This window comes from Pinus tabuliformis, chromosome 7, assembly GCF_031772625.1.
Source record: "Pinus tabuliformis cultivar Carrire ecotype Pingquan chromosome 7, CPIR1, whole genome shotgun sequence".
NCBI classification, from domain to species: Eukaryota; Viridiplantae; Streptophyta; class Pinopsida; order Pinales; family Pinaceae; genus Pinus; species Pinus tabuliformis.
The window spans coordinates 1,338,326,192-1,338,347,146 of NC_142293.1; the positions used below are offsets into that span (position 1 = coordinate 1,338,326,192).

Genomic DNA, 20,955 nt, shown 5'->3' on the forward strand with positions numbered 1-20,955 from the left:
GTAGGTCTGTGTGAATATATAACTTTCTGTTCTAGACCTATAGACCCGCCTATTATCCTATTACTATGATTTGGCCTACACAACCAATCGACAAAATATAACAAAATTAGACACAACAACATGATCATTTATCTAGGGACAATGATGGAGCCTCCGTCACACCCGATCCTAACGCAGGTGTAGTTTTCCCAGCTGGATTTGTTGAAGCAGTTGCCCCTGCTCTCGGCATACCAAATGCTTACTACTGGCTCCAATTACCTCTCTAACCTTGTATTTCGTTAATTTGGCCGAATCTCCATGTCCTTGCCCCAATGTAATATCCAGGTTATGGATATATTTCAGGTAGATTGAAAATATTTTTTCATATCTCCAATTCGATCATCTTATAGGTGTTCTATGTTCACCACCCTTTGAAGTGTTGGGTATGTAGCCTGATTATCTTCTTTATTCAGAGGTATTGCCGTGTTGAACCCCATTTCGTAATGGGGCGGCAATGTTACTCGTTTAATCACTGTCAGGGGGTCTATGGGGGTGGTGACGACGATTTTATGAGCCCCCCCTTGGCAGGGGTTTGAGGGCAGCGCCCCGGAAGCTAAAAATAGATGTAAATTTTCCTTGTAAAATATTGTAATTTTATAGTCAATCTGAGACATTCATTAAGCGGATGATCTGAGAGTAGAAGTTATGTTTAATTTATGGTTTTTTTTCCCTAGAAGGCAACCCTTTTCTATATATGAGGGAATTGTATTGTGACTGCACATATGTGTATTCTGAGAAAGAAAGAGAGAGGAGATTGTGTGAGAGTGAAGGGGAAATTACATCGGATCTACTGTAGGTTTTATCTCTTAATTTGTTGGATAATATAAAGGAAAGACTAGATGTTTCTCCGTGGACATAGCCTAAATTGCGTAAACCACGTATATTTGTGTCTCTCTTGTTTTATGTTTTTTCTGTGTTTATGTTTCTGCAATATTTTATGTGTTCCATTTCTCTATAATAAATAATTTTCTAATATGAAGTTCTTCTTCAGACCCTTGCAGTCACATCTCAATTTCCTTCAAATGCAATTGGTGTTCCATTTGACGCCGAGTACTCTCTTCCTCCGCTTCCGCCTAGAGCTTGCCCACTAAATTCTTAACGTGCCAAGCCGTCTCTAAGGTTCTCTCATAGATTGTCTGTCTTGTTTGGGTTTTCCCCATGTTGATTATCCACTCAACCTCCTTTTCGATTTTATCGTTTGAGATGTTCCTACGTAGACGCCTCACTTCATTTTCCTAGACTTCAAAAATTTCTTTGCCTCGATTTGGGATGGTTTCATGATAGTTGAGTGTTGCCTCCTTTTTCGTGTCCTCCATTCTGGTTATTTTTACAGTTGTGGAGCTCTAATCTTTCGCTCTCGGCCTCCCCCTCGACCTACCACCCCCATTTATCCCCAAAATTGTTCTGGTTGTCCCAGTTCTATGATAAACAGACTTTCTCTCACTGCTGTTCCCCTTCGTTTCCTTCAAACTTATCACTATGCATCCCATGCGGCTCCCCTCCTTAGCATATAAAGGAAAAATCTAGAGCTATGTAATTTTCCTCGTCCTTTGGGTACCTTCCCTATCTATTTTCAGTGGTTTTCATTTACCAATGTGGATGCAGCACATTCATACAAGAATGGGATCATCTTCCTTCTCATTCACCTTTGCATACAGACTTTGCAGGCCCACTATGGCCATAGTTCTATTCCAATGCTACTTCACACTATGTTTTGTCCTTCCCCACTTCTTCAACCATCTTTTCCCATAAATTCTATCTCCCAACAGTAGGGAAATTTTAAGGATGGAGGCTTTTCTCAAATTTTAGTAACATTGGTGAATATTACTAGTCCCTAATATCAAAATTTTAAAATGTTTGATGATAGTTTTTTAAAAATGTTTATATTTCTAATTATTTTATATTATACAATATATAATATTGGCGATTTTTAAGATAAAATAATTTTATACTATGAAATTTTGGTGAATTCATTTTTATAAAAATGGAAATTGGCGAATCTTTTTTTGGAAAAACCATGGAATGTTAACCCACCTGCGAATATTAGCCCCTAAAATTTTCCCTGCCCAACAGACGATTATGCAATCCTGGGTTCCACTCTTTCCCATTATCTATTGTCATGTCCTTCATATCTTGACGACACATACCTCCTCAATCTTACCTAATGCCCACTACTTTTTCGCTCATATGATTATTAAACATTCCTTTCGCCAGGTGGGTTACTGCCTTCCTCCTAGCCCACCCCATGTCCATCATGTTGCCCCTCTGACGTGGATATATCTCTCACAACCAATACTCAGAAATCATCCTTTAGTTATGCTTCCACCATTTATTCCCAGAGAATTTTAGGGATCACCCTGGTACTCTCGACCCATTCATTTTTCACTCTGTCTGCCAACGCATTGGTCAAGCATCTGACTAAGGTAAACTCTACCATTTTCAGCTCCTCCAGGTTATCCTTAATCCTTTGGATTATCTGGGTGAGATGCCAATTCCTTGTGACTTTATTCATCGGGGTGCCACATTGCAGTCTACGTGCCACTTGGATGGATAATGCAGAGTCTCCCTCCACTATTACATTCACCTTTATTTCCTGTGCAATGTTTCCAATCCCTACTCTAGGGCTCCCCCCACCATTGAGGGGAGGTGCCCTTTCCAACTCTTTATCCTCCTTAGATCTTGCAGCAACTTGATATTCTCCTCGAGTCTTTGAGGCCCATGTAGGAATTTACAGGGTAAGTTCCACAAAAAGAATACCAAAAGGACACCGCTCACAACCAGATCTCAAATCAATACACCAGTATTTTTGACGTGGTTAAAACCCTCAGAGTGCAAGGAGGGAAACAGTCCACGGCCTGTCCCAACGTGGGTACTACAGGCAATTTATTAATCAAAGAATGAAAATTTACATAAGCTTCTCTCATGCACGGATTACCCGAACAATGACCCTCCATGCGCTTTAAATAGAACTCATGGACCAATCGGGTGTCAAGCCACGGATCAAGTGTCGGTAATACCGAGGTGAGAGTGAACCGTCGGATCACTACATATCGTGACCGTCGGATTGTAAGTTACAAAAAGTACAACGGTAAAGAAACACACTTTACCTAACTCTAACCTAACTCTATACTAGACCAAGTTGAACTTAACTATATCCTATGTGTCGGAATATCCTAACATCCCCCCTTAAGAACAACTTGGGATAGGATTGAAGGATTTACAAATATGACACAATAGGAGAAGGAAGGAGGCACTAGAGCCTATCCCCCCTTAGTGACAACTTCCTGAACTCCAAGCATATATCGAAGTTTAGTGAACTTCGCCTCTGTGAGAGCCTTTGTGAAGATGTCTGCAACCTGATCATCTGTTGGACAATATTGCACTTCAAGAACATGGTCATGAATGAGCTTTCTGATGAAGTGCATGTGTAGTTCAATGTGTTTGCTGCGCTGATGCTGGACTGGATCTTTGCATAGCTGAATGGCACTTTGATTATCACACCAAAGTGTGGTTGGATGCTGCTGCTCAAAGCCAAACTCTGATAGGATCTGACGAAGCCACAAGGCTTCCTTACTAGCTTCCACGGCACCACGATACTCTGCTTCTGCTGACGAAAGAGAAATGGCAGCCTGTTTCTTACAAGCCCATGTAATAGGTCCTGAACCAAGAGTGAAGACATAACCGGCAGTAGACTTCCGATCATCAAGGTCACCAGCCCAATCAGAATCAGTGAAACCAACTAACAGAGGAGCTGCTTTGGCACTGTAATGAATCCCAAACTGTACTGTACCTCGAACATAACGAAGTATTCTTTTAGCTGCTTTCCAATGACTTTCACGGGGGTTTTGCATAAAACGAGCAACAAGGCCAACAGCAAAGGAAAGATCAGGACGAGTATGGGTTAAATACAAGAGTTTTCCGACAAGTTGACGGTATAAGGTAGCATCAACTTCAGGAGAAGTACAAGAGACTGAAAGTTTGACTCCAGACTGAAAGGGAGAAGGGGCTGGCTTACAGTCTTCCATGTGAAAATGACGAAGAATATCACAAGCATACTTGGACTGGGAAAGGAAAATACCCTCTTGGGATTGCAAGACTTGAAGACCGAGAAAATAGTGTAAGTGTCCTAAGTCTGTCATTTCAAATTTCTTTTTAAGGCTGGACTTCACATGGTTTATAAGGTTGGGATCACTACCAGTAAGAATAAGATCATCAACATAAAGAACAAGGATGATAAGAGAGTTGCCCACTTTCTTGGTGTAGACAGTATTGTCAGAATGACACCTAGAAAAGCCAGATTCTAAAAGAAAGCTATCCATTTTGGCATACCAAGCCCGAGGAGCTTGCTTGAGGCCATAAAGGGATTTCTTAAGTCGACAAACGAGGCTGGAGTCTGTTTGTATGAAGCCAATGGGTTGTTCCATATAGATTTCTTCCTGCAAGTCCCCATGCAAGAAGGCAGATTTAACATCCATTTGATGGACTTCCCATTTTAAAGAGGCAGCAAGGGAAAGAACAAGGCGGATAGAGTTCATTTTGGCAACTGGAGAGAAGGTTTCAGTGTAGTCAATGCCTTCAACCTGTGAAAAGCCCTTAGCAACTAGACGAGCTTTATGTTTATCAACTTTCCCATCTGGTCCATACTTGGTTCTGTAAACCCATTTGCATCTAACAAGTTTGCGTCCCTTTGGTAGAGGAACAAGATCCCATGTATCATTTGTCATCAATGAATGATATTCTTCATTCATAGCTGCTTCCCAATGTGGATGGCCTGAAGCTTCTGCAAAAGTGTCAGGATCATGATTTACTGGAGCTTGAGCCAGTAAAGAAGAGGCTCTTTCAAACTGAGAACGTGTACGTCGCTGATCTGTAGGATCACCGGCAAGATCACCTGCTGCATCCCGAGTAGCACGGACCCATCTTGGAAGTTGAGGATCCTGAGAAGGTGGGGGAGGATTATCATCCTCGCTTTCATCATCAGAAGAAGAAATGTTTTCAAAGATAGAAGAGATAGGAAGAGGTGGCACATCCGCCGGACTAGGCTCGCAGGCCGATTTATTTTCATCAAATTTTACATCTCTTCTAATGATAACATTTTTGGACTTAAATGGAATAAGTCTATAACCTTTTACATCTTCAGAATATCCAACAAAAGTACATTTCTCACTCTTAGGTTCTAAAGCTTTATGCTTTTCATCTGGAATATGGGCCCATGCTTCACTTCCAAACACACGAAAGTGACTTACATCTGGTTTAATGGAACTCCAAGCTTCTTCTGGAGTGATATTCTCTAGAACCTTAGTAGGAGTGCGATTGATTATATAATTTGCACAATTAATTGCTTCGGCCCAAAAACTAAGACTGAGTCCTTTAGATTGCAGCATACAATTAGCCATTTCCTTTAAGGTGCGATTTTTTCTTTCAGCTACACCATTTTGTTGTGGAGTGTATGGAACAGTATGTTGCATTTGAATTCCATTTTCGGTGCAAAAGTTGATGAATGCGTTTTTAACATATTCTCCACCATTATCAGTTCTTAGCTTAAGAATTTGATGTCCAGATTGTTTTTCAACAAATGCTTTGAAGGCCAAAAAGTGGTAAATACTTCGCTCTTGAGTTTTAAGAAGTATACCCAAGTGCGTCTGGAGAAATCATCAATGAAAGTTAAGAAGTACTTGCAGCCAGAGAATGAAGCAACAGGAAGAGGACCACATAAATCACTGTGCACAAGCTGTAAAGGGGCTGAGGCGTGCCAAGAGGCACGTTTGTCAAAACTGTCCCGATGATGTTTTCCGAGTACACATCCGGAACAAACACCATCTTTGCAAGATACCATAGGAAGACCTGTCACCATATTTTCTTTACATAGATGCTGAAGGGAGCGATAGTTTAAGTGACCAAACCGCTCATGCCAAAGTTTGCTCACTTCATCATTATGAGCAACAAATACTGAGGGAAGATGGGATGACCCAAAGTTGTGAAACTTATACAACCTTTTGGAATCATCAGCAAGACCAGTAGCTAGAATCTGTTTAGGATCTTTTAGATCCTTGATTACAACATCATGAGGTGAAAATTCAACAATTTTACCTTCACCTGAATGAGTTATCTGATAGACAGATAGAAGGTTGCAGGATAAGTTTGGAACACATAATACATCATTGAACTGACCATTGTCTAGATGAACAGTTCCAGTCCCTACAACATTAAGAGATCTATCATCACCAATATATATATTTTTGGTGTTACAATCATTTAAAGAAGAAAACATGGCTTGGTTTTTGGCCATGTGACAAGAGGCTCCAGAATCAATGAGCCACTCATGAGAATGAGAAGAAGAAGAAGATACATTTAATGCATAACCAGACTGAGATGATTGACGATGACATGCAGAAAGTGCCGTTCCGGAAGTTGAAGTTGAAGTAGGCTCCAGATGGATGTTATGTTTCTTCATTGCGGCTTCCAAGGCTTCCATCTTCTTAAAGCATTTAGATTCTAAGTGGCCATCTCGATTACAAAAGTTACAATGTCTATCAGTCTTCTTCCATTTGTTTTTATTGGTCTTATCATTTTGCTGAAATGATCTTTCATTTTGAGGCTGAGATGGTTTAGGACCATTCTTTTGAGGATATGACTTCTTAGGATTCTTTGAATTTGGTTGCTGCTGGGCGGCTAACGCTTTCGTGGAAGAGTTTCCAAGATTAAGAAGACCAAGGTGTAAGAGTTTTTCTTGTTCTCTTATTAAGGAATCACAAAAGGAGTCAAAGGAAGGGGCCTTGTATTCTTGACCTTGACAAATGAAAGCTTCCCTTGTAGAATGGAAAGTGGAAACAAATACAGAGTAGGCTGGTCCTAACTTAGTAAGGATGGAATAAATAAGGTTACCATCATCTTTCTTAACTTTAACACCTTCCAAGAGATATCTAAGGGTCTTGAATTTGGACAAGAAATCTTCAATGCAAGAAAAATTATTAGGATCCAAAGTAAGCAGCTCATTTTCAAGTTGATGGGCTCTAATTTCATTTTTAATCCCAAAAACTTTAGCAAGTTTTTCTAATGCTTCATGAGGAGTCTCAAGTCCTGCAATGTGGAATCTAAGATCAGGAGAAATAGACATCCCTATCAAACCACGTGCTTGATCTTGTCTATTTTCCCATTTTGCCGCCTTGTCTTCATCTATTGGTTTCTTCTCTTGGTTTGTGGCTATTCTGAAGAGACCTTTACTTCTAAGTAAATCTTCCATGTATTCTACCCATTGGAAGTAGTTAGTGCTGTCAAGAATGACTTGGCATGGACTTTCCATTTAAAAAAAAACTGAAGCTGAAGATGCTGAAAGTAAGTGTACCAACGGATAGATCTCAAAAAAATAGGCGGTTTTAAAAAAAACGGCTCTGAAAAAGGCTTCCGGATGAAGAAGTTATGGCTTTTTGAAAAAAACTTGTTGACGTTGCCGGCAAAGTGCGCGAATGTGCGGGAATGAAAAAATCCGCCCCCACAAAATGGAGACTTGAACCCAAGACCTCTACTCTCTAAAAATAGCTTTGAACCAATTGATCTATACAAAAAATTTGAGAGAGAGAGAGAGAGAGAGAGAGAGAGAGAGAGAGAGAGGGGGGGGGGGGGGGGGGGGGGGCTCGGTTTGCGTGCTTGCCTTGAGAAAGCTCTTTTTCCCTACAAAACACAAAACCCAACACGAATATGCAAAGAAAAACGAACCTTGCGGCTCGAAGTTAGCTTTAGCCAAAAAAATAGAAATTTTAAAAAAAATCTCAAAGTTAGCTTTAGCCGAAAAACTAAATATTTTTCTCAATGTTTCTGATTTTCCGAGATCACACTAAGGTGCAGGGAAAAGAGCATACGCATGAGAAAAATCCTTCCTTTCTGTTTCTGATTTTCCCAGATCGCACAGAGTCGCAGGGCAAAGAGCATACGCAGAAATGAAAGGTATAGATCCGGTTAAAAAAAAGGCTAAATAAACTGAGACCGAAATAAGCAGAGAGAAATTAACAGTAAACTGCAAAAAAAAACACTGTATACCTCCCGATCTGAAAAATGACGCAGCTAGGGCTACCGGAAACCTTTTCGCGTGAAACGAAAGGGGTTCCTCACTGGAACAGATGCTCCGAACGCAACAGAGCAGTCCTCTCGGCCCGAAAGCAGTCAGAAACAACAGATCTAGGAAACGACAGCCGCATGCAGTTCTACCAGCTTCAGATTTGGATCACCAACGGACGCGGCCCTCAAATAGCTCTGATACCATGTAGGAATTTACAGGGTAAGTTCCACAGAAAGAATACCAAAAGGACACCGCTCACAACCAGATCTCAAATCAATACACCAGTATTTTTGACGTGGTTAAAACCCTCAGAGTGCAAGGAGGGAAACAGTCCACGGCCTGTCCCAACGTGGGTACTACAGGCAATTTATTAATCAAAGAATGAAAATTTACATAAGCTTCTCTCATGCACGGATTACCCGAACAATGACCCTCCATGCGCTTTAAATAGAACTCATGGACCAATCGGGTGTCAAGCCACGGATCAAGTGTCGGTAATACCGAGGTGAGAGTGAACCGTCGGATCACTACATATCGTGACCGTCGGATTGTAAGTTACAAAAATTACAACGGTAAAGAAACACACTTTACCTAACTCTAACCTAACTCTATACTAGACCAAGTTGAACTTAACTATATCCTATGTGTCGGAATATCCTAACAGTCCATACACATTAGTAAACACCATTGTGTCAGGGGTTCCTATAACCTGCATTTCTACATATAGGTATGATCTATTGGCCTCATAATCCAAAAGGATCAAGTATTTGGGGTTCTAGTAGATGGCCAATCCCCATGCTGAGCCCTGCACTTCCACCTCCACTGAGTCATACCTTCTTCCTAGTTTCCTACTTAACTCATTTATTTTTCCTACTGAGCATTTTGACTCTTGTAGAAAAAAGATATCAAGTTGTTCCATTTGAATCTTTTTCTTTAACAATCTTTGTTTCCTAAGGCTACTAATGCCTCTGATATTCCATGATAAAACTTTCATGATTTAGATATGGTTTAAGGAGGGCGAGCCTAGAGCTCTCATCTTACCTGAATTTATTAACATAGCTCCCAGCTCCTAGAGGGAAACAATATTTGACTTTATCCCTCTTTTCCATGGGCTCTGCCAAGGCACCAACACTGTATGAGATTTTGTTGCTTTCAAACCTAGATGAGATCCCTTTGGAGACCCCTTGGAAGACCCCTTCAGAGATTGCCCTTCCTTTTCTAGATGCGGTCTTTTATGCCCTTGTAATCTCATCTTTTCTCTCATCAAGTATAAATATTAGATCATGTCCACTTGATCTGTGTTGATTGATTTTATTCATTTTTTTCGCCTGTTCCATCAAATCTTGGAGGTCGATTCCTTCCCTCTCAATTATCTCCTGCAATTCTAGATCCTCTATTCCTACTTCACTTGGGGTAATTTCCACGTCTCCCTCAAAGTCTTTTGATAGATCTGGGATATCTCTTTACTATTCATCGTCTTCGATCTATTGCCCCATTTATTCCTCTATATCTTCTTCTTTATCACCACTTCTCTCTTCGTCTCCCCCTTATTCCTCTGGGTTTTCCCCTGCCAGAAATTCAAAGCTATTTCTCTGAGATTTCTTTCCGTAATTTTGTTGTTGTTGTCTTCCATTAGGTCTTCCCCTTAGAGTGGGTATGACAAAGCCCTCTTCATCCTTTCAGTCTTTCTCTTTCCTCTATTCTTCCACTTTTCTTAGGGGGAATTCCCTTATCACGTGGCCATCCTCATGGCACCTTTGACATCTGAAAGGGATTTATTCATAGTCCACCGGTTGTAACCAAAATTCATTTCAAAACTTTAGCTTGCTAGCTTCAGGCAGGGCTCTAGAGACATTCATTTTTAGACAACCTTTTCATATGTTATATATCTGCCTTGTAGTGTTGCTTAAATTTTAATGAATTTACCCAAAGAATCTCCTATCAGCTTTAAATTTTTCGAAAGAAAATAGCCCAGGGGAAGGGAATACAACTTGATCAAAATCGGGACATGTGCAAAGGTTTCCTTCTCCGGGGTGAAGTTCTCCACCCATGGCTGCATGTACAAACCAACCGATGCAAAAAAATAAGGACCACAATCAAAAATTCAATCTTTATCTTCCATATTGGAAAATACCACTGTGAAGAAACGTTTTAACCCTAGATGTAGTTCTATTTCTCCCCTCGGTTTATAGAGATGTTTGATCCAATCGCACAAATACTTTTCTATGGGCGAGAGTCCCATGAATTTGCATATGAAAACATATGACCTCATTTGTTCTCTGAAGGCTTGGATCTTGGGATCAATGATCAATGCAGTTGGGATTACCACTATTTTGGCTTGCACGACCTTGTGGAATCTTTTGACTTCTATTGTCGATGTTGTTTTGTTTTCTTTCCTGTTGGAACCCTGTCTTCATTCGTTCTCTGTCCTTCACCATCGACTTCTACTGACCCATGTACCTTCTCTGACATACCATTAGCATGTTCGTGTCCCGAAGCACATCGAGATCCCCTTCCCTTGTCCATGGCTACATTTCGATAGGAGGAAGCCCCGCTCCCTCCCCCTATGGAAACCATTCGTATCAAGCCCTAGTTGCTACTACTCTGAAAATCGCCTCTAATAATGGATAAATTATCAAATATGAATCCCTTATCTGATTATCTTTCTAAAATTAAATTTATTCAACAATTCTTTCCTATATAATTTATTTACCTTCAAGCGGTTAAATTTTAACCCCATTCTCTATTTAAAGTGGTCTACCACTTTTTATATCATTAGTAAGCTTAAATCCCCTGAAGATGGGTGAAATATTCACTCGAAACATTGGGAAAGCATATGATTTCGACACATAGTTTTCCAGAAGTCTTCATCATCAACAATTTGCTGACTGTGGAAATATCCATGCTAAAATCCTTGCTTTTTGTTAGGAACATATGGTAAATACATTAAGGGAAGTGGAATCATTTTTATCCTTCAGTCCCACATAAATTATTATAATATTCATTGAGGACAAATTTTTCCTTATACACAACTTTCCCTTTCCAACTAGAATTAATCATGCTTTTGAAGGTTCTAGAGACATAGGGGTACAAAGAGGAGAGTTTAATGTGAAAATGAAGAAATAGTTATTTTTTCTGCAAGTTTGATGAACAATCCCTAATTTTTGTTAGGAAATTGTGGTCAATACATTGAGGGAAGTGGAAGATTTTTATCCTTAAATCCCAAAAAATTTGTTACAAAAAATCGTTGACCACTATGTATGTTAGTTCCAGTCTTCGCAGTCTGTCACCTGGGATCAACATGAGCTCTTACTGTGTCTTGTTTTGTTAGATGTTTTTCATATGATGTTCAGCACAAAACATGTCGCAAGTGTGTCCATCAGAAGAAGCTCGGAAAAATATTTCCAATGGTATATCACACTCCCGTAACCGGTTCCTGGATTAGAAGAAATGAATGTGTGATTCTTGGTTATGCATGTTTTGAGGTCAGTTGTTGCACATAATGAAAAGTTTAGTACAAAATCAGTTTCTGAAATAATGGTAAGGAATTTTTTAAAAGTGAAAGAGGTTTTTGTTCATCACATACTAAATAACAAAAACCTCCTTCAGTTTATGCGCAGGTGCTACTATGTGGGATATATACAGTGATATTTGGAGCCTACATTAAAACAAAACAAATTTTTCATATTTTTTACTGTTTTAGTCATTTTAGTGCGGGGCCATTTTACAACAGATGGAAAGTAATTTTGCAAAACCCAAGGAGGTTTTTGTTAAGCACGAGCCATATAACAAAAAAATCTTTCATTTTATTCACATGTGTCATGGATTGGGATATGTGACTAGATCTTTACAGCTCATTTTCACATATTTAAATTTTTAATGATTTTATGTTTTAGAGATGATTTTGTGGAACAGATTACGAGCTACTGGAAACAAATTTCCCAAATTTGAGAGAGGTTTTTCTCCAACATGACCTTATCTACACCTCTTTAAGTTTTGTAACAGGTGCTATGGTTTAGGAGATACGAGTTCATCTTCAACACCTATTTTCATAAATTCGGCCCAAGTTTGATGTAACTAATTCTATTTTGAAGAAAATGGTTGAGCTCAATCCCTTAGTACAAGGATGAACCAATGCATATATTTTATGAATTTCATAGTGTAGGGGTTGGAATTTGGCAGAAGGTTGAACTTTTGAGAAAGCCTTGAGCTTCATTGTACACTCATATCAACGTTTTGGCTAAGGAATTGAGACTAGGGTTTGCAACACTCTTTGGGATCCATGTGGCAATTTGTCTTGGTATAGTGATTTCCTTTGTAATTGTGCATTTATTTATGTGATTGTATGCCATTATCTCTCTTATTTATTCTCAGCTAAAACAAACAAGAGTGTAAGTAGAATCCATTGAAATTGCAATGCTCTACTTGAGGTTTGCTTTAGTCTTTGATGTTTTCAGCTATTTGGAGAGGATCCATGACCTTTCTTGCCCTCATCAACTCCTCACCTGTCTAATCCTTCCATCTCATTCAATTTTAAGTGCCAATAAACAATTGCCTACCTTGCCCCATTGAGATCTCTGCAATACTGAGCCTCATTCCCCGCACCCAAAATCTACCTTTCCATCTAAGCCAACAAAAACATCATTTGATTCAATCAAACTTTTTCACACATATATATATCCTAAGATCAGTATTTCCATCAGTCACCTCAAGCCCTTATTGATCATAATTTGCTGAGATTGACCCGGAGAGAGCCCTCTCCCGACCTGGTAAGGCTAGCTACCAGGTTAAGCGTGGTTTGATGTTGGCCCTGGATCCTGCCTTCCTTAGCCTAAGGTAAATCTAGGCACTAACATAGTGGCGACCATACTAGGGAAGAAATTGTTTGTTTTTTATTGTTATTTATTTTATAAACTACAGACGGAGTCTGAAGATTAGCCAGGTAGCCTTCGAAACGCTTTTGCTTTGCATTAGCGCAAGTAGATAAAAGCTACTTCAGTCAATCTCTGGTCTACTCTTTAAACGGAACATCTGACTTGCAAATTGCCCCAGTACAATTTTGTAATCAAGTTCAGATCTGATTGTTGATGGTGGACAGCAGTCAAACACATATGAAGGCTGAAATCATCTACTTGGCGACTCCACTATTCGAAGTCTCGAGTTTCAAAGTATTGATGGTGGCTCCATTGGCTAAATGAAGGACTCAGATGTTACCTCTATTTTTTCAAGGTATTCATGTATCGATTTTTCTAATCTTCATGGTTTTCCTAATTAATTACCAAAGGATGCATACATTTTGAGCAATGGCCCTAAATTCAATGGGGAAGATTTGACTTTGACTCTAGAACATATAGAAGATTTTAAAACATTTGTGGACATTCTTAGAGTTATAAAGAAAGATGTCTTCATCAGATTGTTCTTTGATTCGTTTCAAGGCAAATGTAGAAAATGGTTTGAAGGTTTTCCTATCAGATCTATTAAGTCCTTTGCAAATTTTTGGCATATATTTCTTGAAACATGGATGGAGAAAGTGGAATAATTCAAAATAGAGGTGCCCTCTATTCAAGGTTTTTAGAGAATGGGAAGATATGTGCATGGATGATGAGGTAGATGAGAACTTTGCTTCATCTCTTTCTTCTTATCTGAAATCCTGCCGATGCAGCCATGAAGTTAAGCTCAATTTTTTGCAAGAGTTTGCCATCAAAATTGAAGGAGATCTAATTGAATTGGAGACCCAAATACAGTCCCAGGATCTAGACTGTCAAGTCCCATTCTTTGGGGACCTTTTTCAGCAGAAGGAATAGAAGGAAAGGCTGCCCATGGATATTTGCATCGATAGTTTGCAGCTAGAAGCATACAGTGAGGAGTTTGGGCAGCAAACAGAGTCTGGTTTTTTATATCCTATTGCAACGTACATGGATTTTTTTTTAACTTGAATGATAGATCAAATTGTCTTTTACATAACCAGACTCATTATGTGCATGTATGGCTATCATCATTTAAATTTGTGTCCTGGTTGAAGCACTTTCATGCAACATCCTTGTCACAGTTACTTGATTGGTTGATATGGCATTACAGCATTACTTGATCTATCAATTTTGTAGCAAATTGGGTTAGATTTGTACATAAATAAGCTTCCCAAGGTAGCATTTCAGTTTGCGGTATTTGTTTATGTACAAGTTGTAGTATGTATATGTTTTTGGATTGGTATGAGTTATTTTGGGTTGCAGTTGTTTGACCATCCATGCCCAATGGAAGAGGCATTGTCTTCTTTCCATAGATCTGTAGTTCTTGGCACCTCCAAGGAGCTACCATCCCCATTGGAGCCGATGTTAGTTCCAGTCTTCGCAGCCTATCACCACGGATCAACAGGAGCTCTTACTATGTCTGGTTTTGTTAGATGTTTTGCACATGATGTTAAAAGCAAAACATGTCATAAGTGTGTCCATCAGAAGAAGCTTAGAAAAATCTTTCCAACGGTATATCACACTCCCGTAACCGGTTCCTGGATTAGAAGAAATGAATGAGTGATTCTTGGTTATGCATGTTTTGAGGTCAGTTGCTGCACACAATGACAAGTTTAGTACAAAATCAATTTCTGAAATAATGGTAAGGAATTTTTCAAAAGTGAAAGAGGTTTTTGTTCATCACATACTAGATAACAAAAAAATCCTTCAGTTTATGCACAGGTGCTACTATGTGAGAGATATATAGTGATATTTGGAGCCTACATTAAAACAAAGCAAATTTTTCATATTTTTTTACTGTTTTAGTCATTTTAGTGTAGGGCCATTTTACAACAGATGGAAAGTAATTTTTCAAAACCCAAGGAGTTTTTTGTTAAGAATGATCCATATAAAAAAAACCTCTTTCATGTTATTCACAGGTGTCATGGATTAGGATATGTGACTAGATATTTACAGCTCATTTTCACAGATTTAAATTTTTAATGATTTTCTGTTTTAGAGATGATTTTGTGGAACATATTGCAAGCTATTGGAAACGAATTTCCCAAATTTGAGAGATTATCCAACATGACCTTGTTTACAAAAACCTCTTTCAGTTTTGTAATAGGTGCTATGGTTTAGGAGATACGAGTTCATCTTCAACACCTATTTTCAGAAATTCGGCCCAAGTTTAATGTAACTAATTCTATTTTGAAGAAAATGATTGAGTTCAATCCCTTAGTACAATGATGAAAAAATGTATATATTTTACGAATTTCATAGTGTAGGGGTTGGAATTTGGCAGAAGGTTGGACTTTTGAGAAAGCCTTGAGCTTCATTGTACACTCATATCAGCATTTTGGCTAAGGAATTGAGACCATGGTTTGCAGCACTCTTTGGGATCCATGTGGCAATTTGTCTTGGTACAGTGCTTTCCTTTGTAATTGTGCATTTATTTATGTGATTGTATGCCATTATCTCTCTTATTTCTTCTCAGCTAAAACAAACAAGAGTGTAATTAGAATCCATTGAAATTGCAGTGCTCTACTTAAGGTTTGCTTTAATGTTTGATGTTTTCAGCTGTTTGGGGAGGATCCATGAGCTTTCTTGCCCTCTTCAGCTCGTCACCTGTCTAATCCTTCCATATCATTCAATTTTAAGTGCCAAAAAACAATTGCCTACCTTGTCCCATTGATATCTCTGCAAGATTGAGCCTCATTCCCCGCACCCAAAATCTACCTTTCCATCTAAGCCAACAAAAACATCATTTGATTCAATCAAACTTTTTCACACATATATCTAGCCTAAGATTAGTATTTCTATCAGTCATCTCAAACCCTCATTGATCATAATTTGTTGAGATTGACCCGAAGAGAGCCCTCTCCCGACCTGGTAGGGCTAGCTACCAGGTTAAGTGTGGTTTGATGTTGGCCCTGGATCCTACCTTCCTTAGCCTAAGGTAAATCTAGGAACTAACATAGTGGCAACCATACTGGGGAAGAAATTGTTTGTTTGTTAGTGTTTTTCGTTTTATAAACTACAGACGGAGTCTGAAGATTAGCCAGGTAGCCTTCGAAACGCTTTTGCTTTGCATTAGTGCAAGTAGATAAAAGCTACTTCAGTCAATCTCTGGTCTAGTCTTATAAACGGAACATCTGACTTGCAAATTTCCCCAGTACAATTTTGTAATCAAGTTCAGATCTGATTGTTGATGGTGGACAACAGTCAGACACATATGAAGGCTGAAATCATCTACCTGGCAACTCCACTGTTCGAAGTCTCGAGTTTCAAAGTATTGATGGTGGCTCCATTGGTTAAATGAAGGACTTAGATGTTGCTTCTATTTGTTCAAGGTATTCATGTATTGATTTTTCTAATCTTCCTGGTTTTCCTAATCAATTACCAAAGGATGCATACATTTTGAGCAATGGCCCTAAATTCAATGGGGAAGATCTGACTTTGACTCTAGAACATATAGAAATTTTTAAAACATTTGTGGACATTCTTAGAGTTAAAAAGGAAGATGTCTTCATCAGATTGTTCTTTGATTCATTTCAAGGCAAATGTAGAAAATGGATTGAAGGTTTTCTTATCAGATCTATTAAGTCCTTTGCAAATTTTTGGCATATCTTTCTTGAAACATGGATGGAGAAAGTGGAAGAATTCAAAATAGAGGTGCCCTCTATTCAAGGTTTTAGAGAACGGGAAGATATGTGCACGGATGATGAGGTAGATGAGAACTTTGCTTCATCTCTTTCTTCTTATCTGAAATCCTGCCGATGCAGCCATGAAGTTAAGCTCAATTTTTTGCAAGAGTTTGCCATCAAAATTGAAGGATATCTAATTGAATTGGAGACCCAAATATAGTCCCAGGATCTAGACTGTTGAGTCCCATTCTTTGGGGACCTTTTTCAGCAAAAGGAATAGAAGGTAAGGCTGCCCATGGATATTTGCATTGATAGTTTGCAGCTGCAAGCATGCAGTGAGGAGTTGGGGCAACAAATAGAGTATGGTTTTTTCGATCCTATTGCAACGTACATGGATTTTTTTTTTATAGTTTGAATGATAGATCAAATTTTCTCTTACATAACCAGACTCGTTATGTGCATGTATGGCTATCATCATTTACATTTGTGTCCTGGTTGAAGCACTTTCAAGCAGCATCCTTGTCACAGTTACTTGATTGATTGATATGGCATTATAGCATTACTTGATCTATCAATTTTGTAGCACAGTGGGTTAGATTTGTACATAAATAAGTTGCCCAAGGTAGCAATTCAGTTTGCGGTATTTGTTTATGTACAAGTTGCAGTATGTATATGTTTTTGGATTGGTATGAGTTGTTTTGGGTTTGCAGTTGTTTGACCATCCATGCCCAATGGAAGAGGCACTGTCTGCTTTCCAGAGATCTGTAGTTCTTGGCACCTCCAAGGAGCTACCATCCCCATTGGAGCCGATGTTAGTCCCAGTCTTCGCAGCGTGTCACCAGGGATCAACATGAGCTCTTACTATGTATGGTTTTTTTAGATGTTTTGCACATGATGTTCAGAACAAAACATGTCATAAGTGTGTACATCAGAAGAAGCTCGGAAAAACCTTTCCAATGGTATATCACACTCCCGTAACCGGTTCCTCGATTAGAAGAAATGAATGAGTGATTCTTGGTTATTCATGTTTTGAGATCAGTTGCTGCACACAATGACAAGTTTAGTACAAAATCACTTTCTGAAATAATGGTAAGGAATTTTTCTGAAAGAGGTTTTGTTCATCACATACTAAATAACAAAAACCTCCTTCAGTTTATGCACAGGTGCCACTATGTGAGAGATATACAGTGATATTTGGAGCCTACATTAAAACAAAGCAAATTTTTCATATTTTTTACTGTTTTAGTCATTTCAGTGTGGGGCCATTTTACAACAGATGGAAAGTAATTTTGAAAAACCCAAGGTGGTTTTTGTTAAACATGAGCCATATAACAAAACATCTTTCATTTTATTCACAGGTGTCATGGATTGGGATATGTGACTAGATCTTTACAACTCATTTTCACAGATTTAAATTTTTAATGATTTTCTGTTTTAGAGATGATTTTGTGGAATAGATTTCGAGCTACTGGAAATGCATTTCCCAAATTTGTGAGAGGTTTGTCTCCAACATGACCTTATCTACAAAAACCTCTTTCAGTTTTGTAACATGTGCTATGGTTTAGGAGATACGAGCTCATCTTCAACACCTATTTTCAGAAATTCGGCCCAAGTTTAATGTAACTAATTCTATTTTGAAGAAAATGGTTGAGCTCAATCCCTTAGTACAAGGATGAAAAAATGTATATATTTTATGAATTTCATAGTGTAGGGGCTGGAATTTGGCAGAAGGTTGGACTTTTGAGAAAGCCTTGAGCTTCATTGTACACTCATATCAGCATTTTGGCTAAGGAATTGAGACCAGGGTTTGCAGCACTCTTTGGGATCCATGTGGCAATTTGTCTTTGTACAGTGCTTTCCTTTGTAATTATGAATTTATTTATGTGATTGTATGCCATTATCTCTCTTATTTCTTCTCAGCTAAAACAAACAAGAGTGTAAGTAGAATCCATTGAAATTGCAGTGCTCTACTTGAGGTTTGCTTTAGTCTTTGATGTTTTCAGCTGTTTGGAGAGGATCCATAAGATTTCTTGCCCTCTTCAGCTCCTCATATATCTAATACTTCCATCTCATTCAATTTTAAGTGCCAAAAAACAATTTCCTACCTTGCCCCATTGAGATCTCTGCAAGACTAAGCCTCATTCCCCGCACCCAAAATCTACCTTTCCATCTGAGCCAACAAAAACATCATTTTATTCAATCAAAATTTTTCACACATATATCTAGCCTAAGATCAGTATTTCTATCAGTCATCTCAAGCCCTCATTGATCATAATTTGCTGAGATTGACCCGGAGAGAGCCCTCTCCCGACCTGGTAGGGCTAGCTACCAGGTTAAGCGTGGTTTGATGTTGGCCCTAGATCCTACCTTCCTCAGCCTAAGGTAAATCTAGGCGCTAACAATGTACATGCCACCAAAGGACTTACCAAGGTGTTTACTTATATGGATATAGAAAAGTACTAGTTGCCTATGTCTAAAATGCCAAAGAATGGGGAAGATTGGACAACTGTGATAAAGATGGTAGCCAATAATCAACGTTTGGTAGTGTTCACTTCCATGTCCTCAAAGGAAGCAACATGAGGCATTTCTTATTAGTGGACTCTAGAGACATTGAACATAGAAGCAACTATATTGTTTCTAATGAATTGCTTTACTACCATTCTTGATCCAAGTGGAAGCTACAAGGACCATTCCATTTTACTTATCCAAATGCTCAATGTATGTTATCATGTAGCAGAGAAGATTCCCAAATTCATTGCAATAAACTTCTACATGGTATGGTAACATTTCAATGTGTTTCCATAACACACAAAATCAGATCTTTTAATTGAAATGATTTTTGCTTGTGGTTAATCTTTCTACTATTTGGATATCAATATTAGAACAAAAGATGGTTCAAAGTATCTTTTTCCTTTCTACAACTATGTACTAAGGTCCAAACTTTTGTTCTACATCATTAATGGGTTAATTTTCATACACTGGACTCTTGCAGAGGAGTGATGGCAGAGGAGTGTTCATTGGAGTAAAAAAATTCAATGGTAAATCCCTATATGTATCCAATATTGTTGCATCTTGCCTGGTTTTAAACTATGTTAAGCAAAAATCTAGTACTTACTTTTCCTGTGAATTTTCTTTAGGTCTCAATGTTATTTTTTCAGTTTTCAGAGCATTATTGTATTAGACTAGGGGAAGTTCAAGAAGCACCTAAAAGATCATATTCTCATTGAAAAAAAACTAAAATTAAAAACATTCACTATTACGCATCCAAATATTGAATAACTCTTGATGGAAAATTGACATTTAACAAACCCATCAATACTTTACCAGCTTGAAATTATTATTTTCTTGAAATGGCCAATATATAGTTACATGCCTAGATATTAGCTCGTTTCCAAAGAAAAACAAACATTTAACAAATATGTTGGTCAAACAATCATGGGTTATGTATAAATAAAATAGGTAAGATTAATTGCTCAATTCAATTGCACCCTACTAGTGGGTGTGTTGATAATAACATCACATGGCACCTATTAAGTGGTTTCTGGTTTGATTATATGGTCTAATGGTTACAGGTTTCTTTTCCCTTTTATTGGGGTTGTCTAAACATGTTATATTTTAGAGTTTTTGATTGGTAACTGGATAAATTGTTTTTGTCAAATATTTATTTTCTATTATTTGAAATGGGTTTTTCATTGCATTTGTGGATTCAAACTTGGATACCAGGATTGTGGAAAATTTGCAACTCAACTTATAATTCCAAAAATCCCTACCAAATTCTGAGAAATTAGACCCAAAAATATGCCAGAAAACTTTTAAAACATAAAAAAAATACCCTGCAACATTTTATTTATCAATGAAACAACCCACAATTTAAATATACAACTAATTAGATCAATTATGTGATTTTTAATAAACACACAACTATTCAACTAATTAGCATAGAATTTCAAAAAACATGAGCATAGACAACTTACCTGTAGTGATGATATTCCTTACTTATGATTTCAGAGTTGAACACTATTTGAATCTTGCTAACCGCAACAAAGTTTTGGGGACGACTCTCCACCCAACTGTACATAATATTTCTACAGTTGGCCACCCCCGAGCCCTTAATCAACGTACTACTGCTAAGTTTTCCTTCGCCTCTCAACACTCTTCTCCAAAATAATGATCATTTCATTCCCTCTTCGTGCATTGAATAAAACCAATTGTTCCAAAAATGGAAGGGAATTGGAAATGGATACGGATGCACACACTTTATGTGTCA

The 20,955-nt window shown here is 38.2% G+C and overlaps 1 pseudogene; it reads left to right on the forward strand.

The window, feature by feature from the left end:
- Window positions 1–11,029: 11,029 nt before the first annotated feature.
- LOC149252500 (PI-PLC X domain-containing protein At5g67130 pseudogene) lies at window positions 11,030–19,896 on the forward strand (annotated as a pseudogene).
- Window positions 19,897–20,955: the final 1,059 nt, after the last annotated feature.